The following is a 20740-nucleotide window of genomic DNA, read 5'->3' as shown; positions in this document are numbered from 1 at the left end:
CTGTTTTTCTTACATTTCTCCATGGGAAGAAAACAAAACAGCTACAACATCAACAATGCAAACAAACAAATAAACCTGCCACTAACAACATAAGTGGTTCCAGCAGAATGCTGCATTTTTGGAAGCCCTACCTCGTAGCTCAAGGGTGGCTGAGGACCAGAGTCGATTTCCACAGACTTGTTTGATTAGAAGAACAGCAGCATTGTTGCTGTAAAAAGCATCTGTATGCAGCTATGAGGTCGCAAACCATTCAATCGTGTAGTGCATAGGGGTGTTTAGAAGTGTATGACAGCTGTGTAATGTTTTTCTTTTTTTCTTCCCTACCAGAAGTCTATTTTCAACTCAAACTAATTAGAGTTATTCTTCTGACCAAGAACATGGTGGTTATTACTGATCACTGACTTTCCCAAACAGCTGACTAGAATCGAGAATTCCAAAATCAGAGAGAGAAAGCTGCATGACAAAACATTTAGAAAAAAGGTATCATTTGTGGCCGGTCTGGTTAGGAACTAGAAGCAAGCATTATTTTAGTCTATTGAACGGAGCCGTCCCAGTTTTCACTGTTAATTGTATCTCAGTCCTGAAAATAAGTGAATGAATATGGACTTGATTTCATTGAAACAGCATACTAGCTGTTTCAAGGGTAGGGAAGCTGGCTCAGTGGGTAAACAACCTGCTGGGCAAGCACGAGGAACCCACAAAGATTGCTAAGTTACTCCACATATGTAATCCCAGTACTCCTATAGAGAGAGGAGTCAGGGACAGGAGAATTCCCAGAAGCCCAGGGCCAACTCTGGCATACACAGGAATGAACAAGAGACCCTGTCTCAAATTAAGTGGAGGTGAAAACAAACATCTGGTTGTCCTTTGACCTCCACATAAGCACTGTGGAAAACATGGGCTTGTGCTTGCCCAGAAACATGAACAAACAAAGCTGAAAAAGCAAACAGAAATAAATCTTTCAAGCATTTGCTTGTGTGGAATTAAACAATGGAAAAGATGTTGCTCTGAAAACGAGAACCTGGACAATAAAGTTAAGAGGAAGGGAAGCCTCCTGTGAAGTTCTCACCGTCTCCATGAGATGCAGGTTGTACCCCACAGTGTAAACCAATGACATAAATTACCAATGTTCTGATACTTTAGGACAGAGGTTATTTTATGTCTGTGTGCCCTTTAGTACTTGACATTGAGTCATATGCATAACCAAAGTCCAGCAAATACATGTTGGTGGTTACGAGCTTTCACCTTCCTCAGTATTCCAGCAGGTGTCTGTTTCACTATGGAGGAAAAGCCACCTCCCAGCACCAGTTTCAAAGCCTTGATGCCAGTTACATAGTGGTAAGAAAACACGTTCACATGCAATGAAGGAAACACGTCAATGCCCTTGTGCTAGTAAGAAAAGAAAATGGAAGTTATGGACCACAAAGAATCAGTGCATTGGTAATAGAGGAAGCAATATTTTTCAGCAAACTAGGCCTTCTCACCTCTCCTTTCAAAACTAAAAGAAAAATCAACATTTACAATGTTTACAAGTTGAGTATAAAGACGGGTACTTACTTAGACCAAACTATAATTTTGAGCATATTGTTTAAAATTCCAAGTTATCAGGGAATCCATTATTATCAGGGAATCCTGCAGAAGATGCTTTGATGGGGGATATATTGGCTTGTTTTGTCAAATTGATACAAACTAGAGTTAACTGGGAAGAGGACCCTCAACTGAGAAAATGTCTCCATCAAGTTGCCTGTCTGTAGAGCGTTTTCTTGATTAACGATTTACTGGTAGAGCCCAACTCACTGAGTACAGTGCCTCCCCTGGGCTGGTGATCCTGGGTGGTATAAGAAAGGAGGTTAAGGGAGCCCTGGTAAGCAAGTCAGTAAACAGAATCCCTCCATGGTCTTGGCTCCACCTCATGCCTCTAGGTTTCTGCCCCAACTTCCTTTCATTGAAGGCTATAAAGTGAAGTAAATTGTTTCCTCCCCAAATTGTTTTTGGTCATGGTGTTTTATCAGAGCAATAGAAACCATAAGTAAGATAAGGAGTGAAGCCTACACAAGGGATAAAACTATACGCCTGTGAGTATTAAGATAATTATTTAGAATGCAGTTAGCAATTGTACTGGTTTAAGAAATTTGCATACTGGCTACTCCTCTAAGATCCATGACATCATCACCAGCCACATGTGGTTGGCTAGGTTATAGTACCAGGCATGTTTCCCCTTCTGTTAAGCAGGCCTTCAGTCCAATTTGAGAGCTATTGGTTACTCCCGAGATCTGAATGTCCCTATTGCACCATTAGGGCCATCTTGCTATGCTGATCGTTACTGTGGTCCACAGACATAATAACTGAGAATGATTATTAATTGCTTCCCCTTATTAGTAGCCTTCATATCAGCTTCATATTTTTTATTACAAATGAGTTATAGTATCCCAGAAGTTCTGAGGTTTTGATGTTATATGCTTATAGATTAAACTTTTGTGACTTGTCTTCGTAAGATTATGTAAGTTAACTCATTGAGTTATAGCTTTCATTTACCAACTGAAGATTTGCCAATTATTGTCTCTTCATGAATTTATTTAATTTTATTTATATTTGGTCCATTGAGAATTAAGATTAAATGAATCATAGTACTTTCTCATCTATGTTTTGAACTTTCATATTTTCTATCTCTTTGTGCAAGGCTGCTTTCTATGTACATGTTGTCTGGCCCATGAGTTTGTCACTCTGTCCACACATTTTAAAAATTTAGTTGTTATCTTTAATAATTCAGCTAAGATATTTGAGAATTGAGTGTTAGTTTGTTTTGTAATTTCTATGAACTAATTTATTCCATAAGTCTGGTTATGAAGGTAGTATTGAGGAAGTTGCTATTATTTGCTTGTTATTAACCTGTTTAACTAAGCTAGCATGTGAAACCTAAAATATTTTTTAAAAAATGAAAACAAATAAAGACAGCACTTTTTTATTATAGGTAAACTCCTTGCAATATTTTAGACATTTTTACAAAGAAAATATTGCTTATTTGAAATTCAAATGTAACGACTTGCCTTATGTTTTTATTTGCTAAATCTGAAAACTCTAGGAAATGTTCAATGCTTGTATAAATAATCTGACATCATCCTTACTCACTACCAAACACTGAAAGGCATGTTCTGTTAGTTTTCAGTAACCATGTATTTCTGGATTTAAATATGTGTCAATAACACATACTGGATTCTTTAGATATGTACTGATTTTGCCTCTCAGAGAAGCCTTCCTGCTTTCCAAGTCACACTTGTGGATTCTGGGTGACCTGTGTATATTTTTATACTTTTCAGAGTCTTAGCAACTAAACAACTGACTTCCAATGTTTTCTTAAATACATTTTGTTTACTTACTTATATATGATCTAGCAATGTATTCCAGCAATATAAAGATGGCTTGATATTGAGAAAACACTATTATAAGTAAAACCAACTTATAATTATTTCCATGAATTTTAGGAGGCATCTGGTGATAGTCTGTGTCTCACAGTTTTGCAATGCACAATTCAAGCTGATGACTAAGAAACCTCAGGAATGAGTCCTTGTCCCAAGCCTTCCCAATGGGTCATGCACTGTCAACATTGGAAATATGAAGAAGTGACCTTCTTAGAAGCGCTCAGTTCTGCTGTGCACTGGCCTGTTGCGCCCCAGGGATACTCTGAGGCTGTCCTGGGAGTGATGCCCATCCCCAGGAGGATGCAGGTAGCTTCCTTTGTATCTGCACTAGACATTTAGTTTCCACAAAAGAGTTTTGTCTAAAGAAAATTTCATATTCTTAAGTCACTTGAAAACAAAAGTTTGGAAAGATGTAGGTTTTGGTGCAACAAAACAAAACAAAAAACTAAAAATCATGTTCTCCCAGTTTGAGTATTTCCAATCTTATAGAACCATGGGCTGATTAACTCAATCTCTTTCAGGCTTTTTCCTTTCAAAATAGTAAAGGAGACAACAGATTTACCTTGAGATCTGTTGTGAAGAAGAACTAAGATAATTAATGTAAAGTATTTAATCTACCATCTGGTTCATAGTAAATAAACATTAACTGCTGTACTTATTCATTTGCTCCTAAAACTAACGTTTGACTCAATAATCTGTGAAATTAATATACTTGAGGCCTCATGGATGAAGATGCTTATTCAGTGTTCACCACAGCATGGGAAGGTCAAAGTATTGCCGTCCTCTGAGGAAGATCACAGGCTTGGGCAGGTTTGCCATTGTCAGCATCTCTGTCATGGTAAATAGAAGAGCTGAATTTTGAACTCAGGCATCTAGAATGCAAGTATAGTGCTCTTCCTATTCATCTCAGACTGGTTTCTCCAGAGTCAGTGGGGAACAAGCTGAGCACAGTGTATGATGATATCCCTTACACTTGTCAATCTGCAGATTTTATAGTTTAGTAGAAAAATCTCAGCATTAAATACTCACTGTTTGTTGGGAGTCATTGTCAATGTGGTCAGTGTAACTGATCTTAGCTTTGAACGTTTAACACATTTTTTGAATTTGTTTCAAGAGCTCTGTGATTACTTGTAAGCCCCAGAGGACTATTGCCTGCTGCATTCATCAGTGCAGCTCCTAGGAATGAAGGAAAACTCTGTGCCTCTCACTGCCTGCATGCTTCTGCATTACTTCCCTATCATTTCTGCAGGTTAGTGACCTCAAAAAGCATTCTTTAGCAGACAGGGGATGTTGCTTCTGCTAAATATATTTCATGGCGAATGACACTGAGTCTGAGTTCTTTTCTATGCTACTGCGATGTACACTTTTTATTAATTATTAGGATATTTTATAATTCACACCAGATTTTCTCATTCATTGGAAATAGAAACACTAAATAATTTCACTAGGGATTTTCATCTGGGTGATGAAATTGAAATATTATTTCTTTGCTCAATTTCCTATTTTTATGTGTCACAGTGAAGTGCAATAGAACATCAATCTCTTGTTTTAGTTCATATAATTTTGTTGATGTCTGTATTTGTGTCACTTGTGTATGAATGTGGTGTGTGTGTGTGTGTGTGTGTGTGTGTGTGTTTGGCATGTCACACAGATTATTTCAGTTAACTTTTTAAAAAAATAATTCCAGAAATGTAGGTCTTATGTCATGTTAAAGGAAACCTACATAGATCTAATCTACATGGGAAGTAGAAAAAGACAAGATCTCCTGAGTAAATTAGGAGCATGGGGACCTTGGGGGAGGGCTGAAAAGGGAGGGGAGAGGAAGGATAAAAAAAGACAAGAAAACTAAAATTAAGAATGTTACAACTGCCTACCTAAGGCTCTCCTCCCTGCAGATGAAGATGGACCATGTTATGGGCTTTGTTACCTCTACACCCTCACAATGTGAAGGCAAATTTAGAGGCTGCTTGTTCATTCCTGGCTGTCCAGATTCAAAATAACGACACAAAAACTATAAATCACTGCCTGGCTTATTAGCGCTAACTTCTTATTGCCTAACTCTTACATCTTAATTTAACCCATTTCTATTAATCTGTGTATCGTCATGTGGCTGTGGCTTACTGACAAGGTTCCTGCTCCTCTGTCCCTGGTGGTGGCTACATGGTGTCTCCTTGATTCTGCCTCCTTTCTCTCAGCATTCAGTTTAGTTTCCCCCACCTTCTTTTAATCTGCTCTGAGCAGGCCAAGGTAATTAAGGTAGATTAATCAATGGTAATCACAGCATACAGAGAGGAATCCCACATCAGACAAGCAAGGTTAAATCTCTGCTGTACACAGAAGAATAAGTTAGAGTCCAGTGGAAATTTTAAATGTGGTAATATTTTAGCATTTATCAAGGACTTTGCTTGTGTTACACATCGGGAAGCATTTTACAAACACTGACTAATATATTCAAGAGATCCTTGGCATAAATATTTTAAAGTCAAATTGCAGATAAGAAAACTAAGATGTAGAACTTTCATTTGGTTACCACACTTCACCTTTAGGGCAGCTGAATCTCCTGTTTGGCTGAAGGTGTCTTGTTCCTCCCAGGAGGATCTATCTAGTGTTACTGTTTCTAGTCATGATCTCCTTGCTGCTTATCCTGCCTGGTTCTGATTTTGTGCCGCACTTTGGATGCTCTTGTACAAACTTTGTGTTGATCTAGTCTAGAGGGCTTGCTGTCTGATTTGTCATCCAGGCCTATCAACCTCATGCTTTCTGGAAATAAGCTAGAATATTTGCCGCTGTAATTGACTGTTAACTTAGTGTAGTCATACTCTGGGGTTAAAGATCATCATCATTATTTATGCCTGGCAATGCTTAAGCAGACATGGGCATGGGCAGCCCATTTATGACAGTTTTCCAGTGGTTCCTATCCTGAGAAGTCCTAGATGCTTGTATTATTGTCATACCCAGTGTCCCACAGTGTTCCTTTATGCTGTCTATCCAGTTTTTTTTTTCCAAGACACGGTTTCTCTGTTGCTTTGGAGCCTGTCTTGTAACTAGTCCTTGTAGAACAGACTGGCCTTGAGCTCACAGAGAGCTGCTTGCCTCTATCTTCCAAGTGCTGAGATTAAAGTCATGTGCCCCCACCGCCTGGCCTATCCAGTGTTTTTTGGCCCTTCCTTTTTGCTTTATTCTGTGCACTCCTCCAAGCAGTGCTATCTTCACGTATCTGCCATTATTCATTCTCACAACATGGCCAAAGTATCTCAAGTGCCATTACCATATCTTGTAGTTTACTTACTTCTGTAGGTGGATATGTTTCTTAATGTCATTGCTGCAGAGGCTATCTCTTCATTTGACACATAGAATCCTCCTGAGGCATGCCATCTCAAACTGTTCTGAGGAGCATTTCATTGTTTAGAAGTTGTAAAGAAGGCAGCTCAAGACAAGTGTCTCATATACTTGTAATTTTGTTGCTGTTGTGTCTCATGCTGACCAAACCTTTCCTAGTGCCTGGAACGCAGCCCTTGCTATTCCTATCTGCCTCTTGATGTCTGAAGCAGAGCCCTACTAAAAATAAATAGTCTCAATTCTGTTTCTTGTTTCATGGCTGAAGTAGAAATCACATGCCTTTAACATGGAGAGGCCCTTGAGTTGCCCCTTTGTAGACCGATCAATATAAATTATCTTCTATAGTGGGTAATTCTGAGATAGACGCCATTGAGTCCCTATTGGAATCACTATTGAATCACTGCTTGTAACATGGCCAGATGCAAGTTCAGGCTAGTAGTCATGGAGCATTGGCTCCAAATAATCTGGTATTAGCTAATTGGTCATATTTGTGAACAATTTCAGAAGTTATGAGGGCTGCAGGCCACACAACTTTTGTGAAGAGGAGTTTCTCCCTCACAGTTGGAGGAGAAGATGTCAATCACTGTAGGGAAGACATGGCAGAGTTCTCGGTTGTAGGAGATTAAGATTGAGAGCTGTTGGTGGATCAAGAAATCAGGAAATGTAATACTGGCATGGATCTGGCTTTCTTCATTTCCCATGTCTTATTCAGTCTAGAACCCCAGTCCAGAGTTAGTGCCACCCACCGTTTGGGTAGGTAATCCTTGCTTTGTCAAACTTCTCTAGGAACTCCCTCGAAGAACTCGGAGTTGTATTTCCTAGATAACTCCAAATCCAGTGAATTAGGTGTGAAGCTCACCGGCTGCAGGATTGTTCCCCATTTTTCCATCTTTCAGAAATGTGTTATATTTCAAATCTATTCCTAGTGGCCTAGGAGGGGTTGTCTTGGCAAAGTTCTCTTTCAATAAGGATATTGCAGTACTAGCAATAACTCTTAAATTGTGTTTATGTAACAATGGTGATTTACACATGGCATTCTATTTAATATCCAACATATTTATGAAAATGGGGAAAATATAGAGGAATTTATGGATGCCCAACACAGTGAGGAAAGAGAGAGCCTGATGTTGAAATCTGAAATCTGCTGTCAATGATAACATTCATATGTAGTAGCATCACATATTAACCTATTAGTATTAACTGAATGCATTAAAGTCAGCGTGTGGTGTTTCTAAAAGAATAAACTTAATAGGATCTTGTTTATTACTACAACAGCAGTAATTTATTCAATCATTTAGCACTTTTTTTATTGAGTTCCTGCAGTATGCTTATCACTGTATAAAGCATAGATGGTATATAATAGACAGAGGCCCTCATTTTATAGACAACTCTGTTTGAAATAGAGATCTACAGATGAATAATTTCAGGGGAGTACACACAATTTATGACATGATAAGGACAGCGTATCTAACTAGAATAACCTTGTCCATGTATAAAGAAGGGTGCTTTAGAGTAAAATCCCATGAAAGCATCTACGATTAGGAAATCTCTCTTAGGTAAAGAGGATGGGGAAAGAAGCTTTGAGGTGGAGGTAGCAAGAGGCGGATAAGTAGTGGAGAGGACAATCCAGACCCTGATGAGTTGGACACGTGTGCAAAAATAGGCGTGGGGCTAAGGAACAATGCAGACTAATTATTGACAACTTCAACTGTGGAAGTGATTTAGATGTTTTCCCTGTATCCAAAGGGGGAGAAAACAAAACTATGTGGTTTATTTAAGGCTTTCCAGTGACATGACTAGGTTTGCATTTTACAAAAAATATTTTGGTTGTATTACAAAGATTAGATAGGAAATTTATGTTTTCAAGAGACAAGTCTGGAAGTGAGGAGACCATTTAGGAGCCTGAAGTGGTGGTGGTGGCCAGATCCAGACTTTGAACGGAGATGAACAGAAATAGACAAGTTAAAGAAATATTTAACTAGCCCCATCAGTGGGCTATATTGACTAGTTGGCTATGAAGATGAGCAGTTGAAAGGCATCTTTGTCTCTATTAGCGGGGAGGAAGGACCCCTGGCATTTGCTAGATGGAAAAGGCTAGAGTTTACGCTTAAGTGTGGAGCAAAGATGATGATAGTGGTATTATCTTATGTATGCTGGGCTTTTGGTGCCTCTCAGGACTGTTAATGAAATTGTTAAGAGCATAGAACAGTGCAGCATGCATGGCAGGCACTTAGTAAATATTGACCAGTGGCATGAAGACATTTAAAGGCAGGCTTCCAGAGATGCAGAGAGACTTTCAAAATTGTAGTAAGGAGTTGAGTACCTGAGCCTAGACTATTGGGAACTCAAGCCAAACTGTGGGTGCTTAAAGAGTAAGGAGAGCAGAGTGCTCATGACTCATCAGCGGGCAGTACCTGTGCTCAAAAGAAGGCAGAGGAAGAGGAGACTGCATAGGACAAAGAGAAGATACCGCCAGGGATCTGGGAGGGTACCGTGATTGCATTTCTGTGGAGCCCATGGGATAGTTTATTTTCAGAGGCCAAACTGTCAAATATCTCTACCAGATAAACTCTAAGGATTGAAGGGATGTTTTCTTTTCTATACTAGGAATGGAGAAGCCATGAATGTGTTGAAAACCTGGGGAAGTGATGAGAGTTTCAGGCAAAGGAGTGGGTTATGCACACAATAATGTTTGAGACAATGGAAATGGCATTTGGAGACATATAACTTACTAGTGTAGATGGAAGAAAAACCAATGAGTAAGATAAACTTGAAGAACAGAATATTTTTTTTCTTTTTACTTCTCAATAATTTAGTCTTAATACCAGGGGATGGACTAAAGGAATGTCTAGATGAGGAACTGGATGGCATATGATGTTGGAACCCATGCACAGTGAAGAGTGTGTCTGATAAACATTTTGCCAGTCCTTCAGCTTATTGCCAATTATCCATTACCGCTATTTTCCCTTCCTCACTGAAGAAGCTCTGGCCATAGTCCACTCTAGGATAATTCATCATACACTTATTCAGTCACCCATCTCAGATTCTGATACCCTATCTTGGCTGTGCTTAAACTCTTGGTATGCTACACAGTGTCTCTCTTTTTACCCTAAGTCCCCATGCCTCATACTGAATATTCACCAAGTGGAAACTAATTCTATGATGACCCAGACACCTGCACAAAAGCACTTCTGAGTATGACACTATCCTGGATAAGCCCATCCTATGGCATGCTTTCCGCACACATAGATATGCTTTTAATGGATGTTGAATCTTCAGTTCATATAGACAATTAGTTCTTCTGAGGGTGGCTCTCGGTTTGCCCCATGGAGTGGCTTTAGCATTAAGCTATTCAGAAAGTAGAAAAAGATTTAGTCTCATTATACTTGTTGATCTTGTTTCTTGTTTCATTCACTCCTAATATTGTCTTATAAGCTACCCATATTTATGTGTGTATGCATATGTCTCTTAACTCTCTATTGTAGTCAATAACTTGATAGAGGAAATAACCAGGCTATCTTAAAGATAAACAAGTATATTTTTATTTATTATAAGGGAAAAACTCATGAAACCGGAACAAGAAGTTTAAGCTCAGTTGTGCGGCGAGGGAACCACAGAGAGAGATAACGCACCTGGGCTTGTGCCTGCTTCTCTCTGGGTCCAGGAAAGCCACACCCTAACTTGGTCCTACCTCTTAAAGAAAATTGATTAACAAGGCTTCCCCATCACTCTATAGTAACAAGGTCTTGAAAAAGATATTTTGCATTAGCAAAGACTATTTCTAGAGCCCACAGTTATGGCTTCCTAATACCATTCTGCACATAAAGGTTTAAAAGGAGCAAGGTTCCTGGAGAAATGACTGATCCTAGAGCTGCAGGAAGACAGTCCCATAAGTCTGGAACAGCTTTTGTGTCATAACGAAGAAAGAGAGAAGATGAAGCATATTAAAATGACAGTTTGACTTTTATTGGCTAAATCTTAGTCTACTTGGGTCTCAAAATAAGTGAGCCATGGAACAGAAGAGATGACAGTAAACAGAAGTAATAAATGAATAGTTTGAAACCATGGTGGGAAAGAATATTTCTAGCTTCAAAGTGCTTTTGCAAAGGGTTTTTTTTCCAAAAAAAAATACATATGAATTGTTGATACATTAAGCTCACAGTTGAAAAGCCTGGTGGCAGACAGCACCTTCATCAGGTATCAAAGTCAGCATCATGAGTAATGATGAGTCCATCATGGACCACGTAATACAACATCACTTCTGTCAAATTCATGCCAAGGTTCATAGCTGAAATCTAATTATGGGGAACAACAGAGAGAAATTTGTGGGCCCTTCATAAAAGGGCTGTCCTTTAATCTTCAAATGTCAGTGTCATATACGTAGAAGAAAAGCTGAGACACTGTTCCAGAACAGGAGGAGATTAAAGAGACATGACACGAAATGGGACACATTCTGAAGACACCTGGAAATTCTTAGAGGACCTCGAGATTGTATATTGGCAATATATCCATGTTAATTCTCAGATTTTGCTGGTCTTGGTGCTATGTTGGACAATATTTTTGTTTTTAGAAAACATATACTAACGTATTAGGGAATAATTAGGCTAGAAATTTGACATTATGTTCCTAAATGGAACAAATGTCCTTTATGGCATCCTTAAAAAAATTCACCAAGTTTGAAATTATTTCAAAGTAATATACCACTCCCATTATGTACAGTCTGGAGAATGATAATCATGCCTTTGTTTGTAATGAGAGAATTTATTAAGTGCATGGCATGCCTAAGTGAAAGAATATATATCAAGTTGAGTCAGGCCAACATAGGAAGCAATTTAGTTTTAGATTATATATGCACAACCTCTGGGAATGATGCACTTGCCTGCCTTATTCTTGACCTGCATATACTATGCTCTCCCATCTCCATAAAATTCACCTAGAAACTTCGGAACCCTCTCAACCCTCTACCTAAACCACACTGTTCATACATCAGCCATGAAAAATAATATACAACTTACTCACTTCTTTTAGCAATCAAATTTAGATAGTGTTTATTCAATGTATCCCCAACATATCCACTAGGATATGTTGAATAGGAGGTCAGGTCTGGCCTGAACTGGTTTTGGGTCCATGCACAATAAGGAGAAACCGTCTTTTAGTAATCCTTTCTAGAGAATACCTTATTTACCCTAATATGTCTACATATAGTTGGACTAACAAGTGATTAAAGCCAGATGCACTGTGGGATCCAACAGGGGCAATAGAAGAAATGAATATATGGCCTAATCCATTAAACAAACAAACAACAAGAATCAAAACCAAAAATCAAAAACCAAAAAAAGTCAAGCCAAGAACAAAAACAGAAACCAAAAAACAAACAAACAACACCCCCCAAACAAAGACCACCTAAACTCCATTCCTAGGTAACCAGAACTTCTTTACTTTAGCCTCAGTAAAAAGAGATCCAGGCTGAGACTTAGGGCCCTTGAGCACTCATGCTCATGTGACCTGCTGTTACTCTTGAAAGTATCTCCTTCTATCATCTGTACTATCACTTTGATCCAAATACAATTATTTTTGCCTATTTTACATATCTGTAAAAGCACTTATTTTCAGACTTTTTGAGTAAGAGACAAATAATCTCAAAACACCCTGCTCAGACCCAAACCACCAGCAGTGAAGAGACAGGATGATAGATAGCTAAATAGATAGATAGATATCTACACACAAATTTATATAAGTATACATATACATATCAAACCATCACCAAATCAAGTCAGTTTTTCAAAATATCCAACAGAAATTGATAGGTAAGTTCAGCGTCATCCTCACCTACATGATGAGTTTACAGCCACCCTGGGCTATGTGAGCACCCAGCTCAGAAAAAATGAAACAGAGCAGAAGTGTGTGGGATGGTGATGGGTTTAACATTGGGGTAGCTATAGTAGATGAACTTCATAAGGAAATAGAGAGTTCTCAACACTATGAGGGAGCTGAATCCCTCTGCTGAAGTTCACAGAAATAGAATTGGTTGAGCTAGTGCTCGAAGAGTTTAATGTATGGTTTGTTATTCACCAGAGCGTTTGTAGTGATTCTGAAAAAAAGCATATTTTAAAAAAAGACAATGAGAAACTTAGGGCAAACAGAAAGAATGATGGACAGAAAGGGAATGTGCAAGTGAAGGTGTAAAGATAGAATTCGCAGTGGTGGTGGTTTTCTTTGTTGTTGTTAAAGAATGGGAGGATCCTCAGTAGTTCTGCACAAAGCAAGTGAGGGTAAGAGGTAGGGCTTACAACCTGTTCCTGACAGTGGGGTTTTATGTCTGTCGGTGGTTGGCAGCCACCTTAAATGGATGGACGTCACAATCAGAGAAGAGTGCCTTGAAGCGTGGATTAAAAGTCAGATATCCTGCATTTGCCCTCTGGCTCTGCCATACTTAGTTGAAACATTGTTCAACCAGCACAATATTCCTCCTCTTATGTCTTCATCTTGAATATGGAAGATTATGAAAGCCCCTTTTGAATTATTAAATGAAATAAACGATATAAATCTGGGAAGTGTAACAGAATAATTGTTATTATTTTAAATGCCCTAATGTCCGAAGAACTTTTTTCAATAGTTGGCAGGAGATGTGATGAACATTGGAATCACAGTTGTGCTAAAGAGATTTTAAGGGCTAAATTCAGGACATCTGAGACACTCAAGCATGGTGGGATTTGAGGGCTTATTGAGGTTCAAAGTGAGGGACTAGATTTATGAGCTCTTGGTGGATCATATCCCCTGTCATTGAAATGGGAAATGGTGAATTGAAGATAGTAAATTCGTTTTGGGATGCATTCACACTGAGGGAACCCTGAAATGTCTGGGCGTTTGAGTCAGAGTTGATGGAGGAAAATGATTGGCTATAAACCAGCTGACCCAAGGGACTAGAGGAGGAAGTGGCACAGAATACAGAGAGGAAAGATGTGAAACGTGTTGGCAGAGATTCTGCAGAAAATTAAGTTAGAAATAAACCCAAGAAAATAAACAGGAGCATTTGTGGACTAGTATACTGCAGTTTCAGTTTAGTTATGGAAAAAAGGCTTTGTAATCCAGCTGTATATGTCAAGGTAGGACTGCTCACAAGCAAGGACGTGGACATTGCATAGCAGCAGATTTGCAAACTTCAGATACAACTTCTATTGTGCTGACCCAAACACTAAGCCTTTGTAATTGATTATGGTCACATATGACAGCCATAATGTTTTCCATTGCCCAGAGCTAAACAGAAAGTCAAACTGGGCAGAGCAGTTGTTGCAATCAGCATGGTTTATGTCAGATCCCATCTCCAGTTGATTGCTATGCCTCCAAAGTCCTGGCTAGGTACCCCAGTGTGGCACCATGCCTCCCCAGCACATGAGCATGATTGCAGTTAGATAGTCAAGGATTTGTATGTGCATTTATTTTAATGATCAAAGCAGGGTTTCCTGTGCAGAGTATCCAGGCGCTAGGCTAGAAGGATAGAATGCCATTACATCTCCAGTGCAGAAATACAATAATACTGAAAACTTAACAATGGCTCATGTGAGTTAAAACTGTGCTAAATTTCACTCTGTATCTGTGTTCTTCTGGGAGTTTATGATAATAAAGCCTTTATGTCCCAAAGCAGCTCTCTAGAGGTAAAGAACACACAAATCCTTTTAATAACCCAGATGACTTTTATCTCTGAACAGATGAATCAGGCACAAGAAAGGGGTCTTTGTGTCTCACATCACGTTGATTCTGCACAATTTTGAGTTGTTCTAGCGATAAGGGAAGAGATATAATTAAAGGAAAGGAATCAAGAACCACAGTCTATAAACTGTATGTGAGAATTTTGAATATATAAGCAATTTTTACCACAGAGTCAAAATTATAGGGCTATATCTACACATTTCAGATAGATGAGAATGGTAATTTAATAATATTCCCAGATAATTACAGTAAATACACATTCCTCAACTATTTTGATTTTTAGTAAAGATTCCATTTTTATAAGACTTTCAATTTTTAATTTTCTGTCCAGTCAATAATGTACATTTTAGTATGAAATTATAATTATGTGTGGGTGTGTGTTTCAGTTATTTCTTCTGTAAGAAATTATCCCCAAATGCTGGACTTGAACTGAATACTACTTTTATTTATAATTTTGCAGTCCTGAAACTTATGGGAAGTAGATTTTTCATCTCTGCTAATAGGGCTAGCTATTGATGTGGCTATGGTTGCAGGTTCCCCTCCCGGACAAGTGGTTGCGGAGTCCATCTTGAGCAAACTTATAGAGCACATGGCAATTTACCCATGAGATGTATATTACAGTTATGGCCTCTATGAGTTCAGCTCTCACTGCTTCATGCAAACGCACATGACAGAGTAAAACTGAGGGCTGCTCTGATGCTCGTACTAAAGAAGAAACCAACAACTTGAAGGTCACACTTGCAAACACATTTTTGATAATATTAGAATTAACGAAATCAACATAAATAAATGGATAAGATCAACAGATAAATGGATCACAAAAACTTAGTACATATATACAATTGAATATTACTCAGCTGTAAAGAAATGTGAAATTTGCAGATAAATGGATTGAGCTGGGAAAAAGATACCAAGTGAGGCAACTCAGGCCTAGAGGAACAAGATTCATCTGTTTTCTCTGATAAATGCTTCAAGTCTTTTGCTTTCCGTGTTTATATTAGTATACAAACAGAATCCAAGAAACTGAAAGGAAACCTTTGAAGTGGGGCACATTAAAGGAGACGGAATAGTAGATTACAGATGAAACAAAGATAGAGATGTAGGGTGGAGGGAATATAGAGGCTTAACTAGGGAGTACGAATCAGGATGGGAGAAATTGGGGTGAGGAAAGAGGTAACCCTGAGGAAAAAGCTACGAAAAGCAATATTGAAGTCTACTGTCACACACCCCAGTTAAATAAAAAAGAAGATGAAAAATAGAACACACTTAATGTGAAGGAAGAGGACGTATACTGGAGGTTTAAGGATTAAAGTGGAGCTGAAGGCAGGGCCTAGAGGAGAAGGAAGCAGTAGGTAGGTTAGCTAAAACTAAGGATGTATGGAACCCACTAGTTACTATAGTAAGCCCTTTTCAAAATATACCTTAAAATGTTCACAAGGAATTACCTTGAACGGTAGACAATGACTCTTGAGAATATTGGGTTATCAAATAAAAAACACAGTGCAAGGTGTGGGGTACATCTCAATGAATTATTTGTCAAGGAGGTCCTGGACGTCTTTAAAACATCACAGGGTATTGTTAATGCCCTTGGTTACCTATCCCTAAGCACAAGGTAAGACACTCTTGATGAAGACACATCAGATTTTGTAAGACATAAAAAAATTAACCTTAAACCAACAAGGACACTTCCTCTCTGCTGGCTGGCTTTCGTGGTACAAAAGGAAGGTGTTGCACCAGCCACTGTTAGAGAAAAGCTACTGATATTTTTTACCTATTACTGGGCCCTACTTACTACAATCCCAGCCTATCAAGAAATACATGCCCACTGGTACAGTAATGGCACAGCTGTTATGGGCAACTCATTGCTTTCTGGGTATTTCTGAGGTGTGTTCCCCAAGAGGGAATTGCATACCCGTTACTCCCGATGAAAAACCCATGGCTGGGAAAGTCACAGGCCCTAGGATAGAACCTGATATTGCTATTGCCATCCTTAGCTTCAGCTGTGGAATTGACACAAAACTGGGAAGAGGAAACCTCCCCTGAATAATTATATAGTTCAGATTGGCCTGTGGCCACTTCTGTGAGGCATCTTAATTGGCATTTGATATAGGAGGGCCCAGCCCACTAAGTGTGGTCCTACCGATGGGCATGTGGCCTTAGGCTGTATAAAAAAAAATCTACCTGAGCACACCAGAGAGGGACTAAGGCTACTGGTAAGTTCCCCATGGTTTCTCCAGTGGGTGGCTCCACACCCATGTATATATATGGGCAACTCTAACTGGTTATAGTGAGTTACTAGAAACAATAAACAAGAGATTAAGTTGATAGGGACATATTTAAGGATTATGGGCAGAGTCGGAGGAGAGGAAAAAAAGGTAGGTACGATTATATTACATTATATGCATATATGAAAGTCTCAAAAATAAAAGCTTAAAAACTAAGAAAAAATTGTACAAAAATGTTAAGCAGTGTGAATAAACTCTGAGAAGGCCAAGTTGATTTTGAAAAACGTTATGCTTCGAGTTCTCCCTAAGCCTTGGAAGAGAGCTTCCTTGGAGTGTTTTGTTCTGTTGTTCATGCTAGTGGATATGGATGGGAAAACAGCGTAGGAAAAATGGGCACTGTGTGTTCACGACATTAATGGAGAGAGTAGTGTTAAGAAATCAAAAGTGTTCAGGTCCTGTTTCTCATCATCCACAGTCCCTGCAGAGATTCTTCTTTCTAAAGAGTCAACATGCTGGGAGTCTTGCACTTAAATGTGTTCTACACAACCCAGAATGAAATGAGAAACAGACCCCGGGAGAGGTCCATTTACAGGGACAGAATAGATCTTTACACACTTTGTAGAATTCTGTGTACTGTCCATAAAGGAAAAATCCCATATATATGGTGATTGTCCTTCTGAATCACTAAGAGGACAATGGGTGACATTGATCTATATTTATCTAGGTGATAAAGTTATGAAACCTTTCTAATTAAGGACTATTTCTGTCCTCTGTTCTCAGAATTCTTCATCCTTGAATTTTTCTAAAGTTTTCCTTCACATTTGCCTATTTCTCTTCTTTATTTATTTTGTTTTTAACCACTGTGTACCAACTTCTCTAATATTTATCCATGGTATTGATGACAGACCAAGAAGGACAACAAGATAGTTACAATTTGTTGAAAATTTATTATGTACCAGAATGTTCTATTTCCTTCTGTCTTCCCCTACCTTGTATTTCTTGACTGTCCAAAAAGAATATTTGTGTCTTAAAATTTGAGATACTTGAGATGTAGCTCAGTTGGTAGAATGATTTCCTAAGCACATGCAAAGCCCCGTGTTTTATCCCCAACACTATATAAATTGGGTATGGTTGTGGATGCCTATAATCTCAGCAGTTGGGAGGTAGAGGATCAGAAATTCAAGGCCATCTTTGAACACAGAAAGGTCAAAACCAAGATTGACTATATTGGTGCCTCTCTCTCTCTCTCTCTCTCTCTCTCTCTCTCTCTCTCTCTCTCTCTCTCTCTCTCTCTCTCTCTTCCTCTCTCTTTCTCTCTCTCTCTCTCCCTCTTCCTCTCCCTCCCCCCCTTTCTCTCTCTCTCACACACACACACAAGCCAACACTTTTTAAAAATTATGGGCATATACTTTCCTGTTTTCTTTTCTTTTTATCAGAGTTGTGGGAACAGATCATGAATGTAAGCTCTTATTCTGTCCCCATGTTTAAATTCTAAGGGGTGAAGCCATCTTGGAGCAAAGGAATGCTTCATCTCAGACATTGAATCTAAGAGTTGATTAACTTATTGTTCCCTCTTTTTGTTAATATATTGTGTGAGTAAGATTGTGTTAAGGGCTTCACTCTGTGTTCTTCTGCCTATACAAATGGAAGTCCAAACACTGATGGAGTCCCAGGGAACAATAGATCTAAGAAAAGCCTGATTTTATTTGACCTTTCTTTGTCCCCAAGGTTTGAAAATTTATTGGAAGAGGATGTGAGCATGCGTACTGCCTAGTTGCATGAGTTTCATTTTGTTAAGAAACAGACACAACATCATTTTGGGTAAAACTAAGGACTACAAAAGTTAGGTTTTGCCAAATCCATCTCTGATATTTCTTTTTTGTCTGGCATTTTTTAATGATATAGAATTCTCATAAAATTCATTTAGATATTTTCTTTACTAGTATGAAGTATGGTAGTAGCAATAGGTTTTTTTTAAATCTAAGGTTTTAAAAGCACAGTTGAGTAAGTTATCTCTACAATAAATTTTCCAAAATGTTAGAAATAAGTCAATTGAAGGAGTTTATTTTCTCTGTGATGGCTTGAGTACAACCCACTTACCCATAAAACTTACCTGTCAGCACTGGACACAAGTACAGCTTCAGAAATTTGTATTCTATGCACAAGCATAAATTCATCTCTGTGATCTGAAAACAGAACAAAGCTCAAAATAAAGTGTTCTGAATGAAGTGAGCAGGAGGAAAACCATGTAGGATGCCTCTCAATATTGGCTTTTCAGGACCAACCACTGCCATGATGGATCCATTGGAGACTCATAGAGGATTGACTTCACTTGAGGTCAGGGGGGAGATGAAGAGGGAAGGAGATAGGCACATGCACCATACCAGCTATCTTTCAACTGTTGCCTTGACTCTTGTCAATGAAGCCTATAGACTTCATTTAAAAAACTTGCAATGGGGGAAGTCCTATTGCTGATGCCTGGATGTGGTATGATTCAAGTAATTGCTTCCTTGTAAAGTTTACTCTACTGTAGACATTTGCTGTTTTGTTGGGCAGCAGGTGCTCCAAATGTCTTCTAAATAAATATGTCACCAAGGTAAGTACTTCTACAGACCCAGTTAAGACCCAGTGTAGTTCTGACTGTTCTTCTTATATATGCAAGTATGTATGTATGTATGTTACATGTGCGACTCAATGTGCCAGCTTCACTCATTATTAAACATATAAGTAGGACTATGTCTTTTCTAATTTTCTGACATATACAAACCTGGACTTTATTTTTGTATTTCTAGGTCTGCTGACTTATTTTCTTACAGGAATTTCACAATTTTTAAAGCAGTTTTTGAAAGTGTATTTTAAATTTATAACTTGAAGTATTTTGTTTCATTGGACATTCTCAGGTACTGGTTATAACTGTCTCAAGAGTATGTGGTAGAAGCCATAGGTTTGCCTGAGTAGGTCTATACTACCAGCTAGAGTTCAGAGATGGCTCATCTTCATTTTGGTCTGTTTGTTTAGTGTGGGTCTTCATTAAATCTGTGCTTCTATCCATGCTGTGTGGATAGTTTGTATTGATGCCTTGTTATTTAAGATGGGATTTTGCATGAGGGCATCATATTACTGAATACTCCATTGCAAGTAGCCTTTTCTCTCCAGATTCATAGTCCAAAAGCATGGCACAAGACATGACATCTAGAAGCCTAAAACCTTGATGTAATTTTTGTTTCTAACACAATTTGTATATGATTATAAATGGAATAAAATTAAAATGCCCAGCTTCTAATTAAAAATATTCATTATATATAAATATAAAATACACACACACACACAAACACACACACACACACACACACACACACACACACACACACACACACATATATATATATATATATATATATATATATATATATATGGACATTTTGTCTGCATATAAGTTTGTGCACCACTTGTGTGTCTGGTGCCTACAGAGACGAGAAGAAGCTAATGAATCTCCTCAAACTGGATTTATGGATGGTTGTGAACTCTCACATGGGTGCTGAGGCTCAAATCAGGGTTTTTTTTGGAATAGCCAGTCCTCTTAAATGCTGAGCCATTTCTCCAGCACCAGTTTTAATTTTTTTTTACTTATATAGAAAGGGGATTATCAAGAAATCAACACCATCTTCTCCACACATCATAAGAATAAATCAAGGGCCTGGGGTTAGTCTTCAAGGCTGGGAAATCCGGATAGCTAACTTGTTCTGAGCATCCACAGACTTTGAACTTTTTGTAGCATGTGAGTATGGGATGGCTGAAAGTTAATATTAAAAATACAGTGTGATTCGTCAGCCTGTGCTGTGATCAACTGCTTTTGGAGGAATCGACAAGTTCTCTAAATACTTCATTTTAGAAAAGCCCCAGCAACACTTGCCTGTTAGCAACTCATCATTCAGTTTTCCTGGAACTGGTAACTTGGCCCTCTGTTCTTGAGTGAATCCTTTTGGTGCACCGATACGGCTTTTGTAAGAAAAATCATTTTTTTAAGTAAAAAATTTTGCTCCCCTT

Source organism: Microtus pennsylvanicus, chromosome 21 (genome assembly GCF_037038515.1).
Source record: "Microtus pennsylvanicus isolate mMicPen1 chromosome 21, mMicPen1.hap1, whole genome shotgun sequence".
NCBI classification, from domain to species: domain Eukaryota; kingdom Metazoa; phylum Chordata; class Mammalia; order Rodentia; family Cricetidae; genus Microtus; species Microtus pennsylvanicus.
Note: the sequence above shows the minus strand (reverse complement) of the source record.